Source organism: Loa loa, assembly GCF_000183805.2.
Source record: "Loa loa unplaced genomic scaffold supercont3.86, whole genome shotgun sequence".
Taxonomy (NCBI): Eukaryota; Metazoa; Nematoda; class Chromadorea; order Rhabditida; family Onchocercidae; genus Loa; species Loa loa.
In genome coordinates, this window is record NW_018108266.1 from 122093 (window position 1) to 122833 (window position 741).

Here is a 741-nt window from a genome sequence, read left to right on the forward strand (position 1 = left end):
AAGTTACACATATATTCAGTTAAAATCAACCACTCTAATTTGGTATAAATCTATGTATGTACTTAAATTTTAGAATAAGTTATTCTAATGATAGAATATGGCTAATGAGTAATTGAAATATTAGTATTATAGAGTATTACTGAGATGAGTTGGGTACCATTTTACCAATACTCTGTTAAAATTGCTTCCATTGGCTATTCATAATGTGAAACTAATTCCAAAAAATATGCAGTTTTGATAATTAGACATTGCATCTATAATCAGTAATCTTATTAGCTACATTTTATCGTGAGTAGGACTAGGTGAGCTATTGTTTTTGCAATTAAAAATACAAAATTAGAAAGTGGTATTTAGAGGCTGAAATAAACGATTAAAAAATATTATTGGAGAACAATTTTAAGATGGTTATTATGAATAAATGGAAGGTTTTTATGGGAACGATTATGATTTTAATAATTATACATGGTAGCAAAGCATTGTGAGTTGAATCGTATAATTATGGTTCCATGCACAATGATTCGAGAGAGTTTTTATTGAAGAGAGTGCAATGATAATTAGTAATAGCTAACAATAACAGTGATGATGACAATAATTGATAATGACAGTAATGATAATAATAATGATAATAATGATAATGATAATAATAACAATAATAATAATAATAATAATAATAATAATAATAATAATAATAATAATAATAATAATAATAATAATAATAATAATAATAATAATAATAATAAT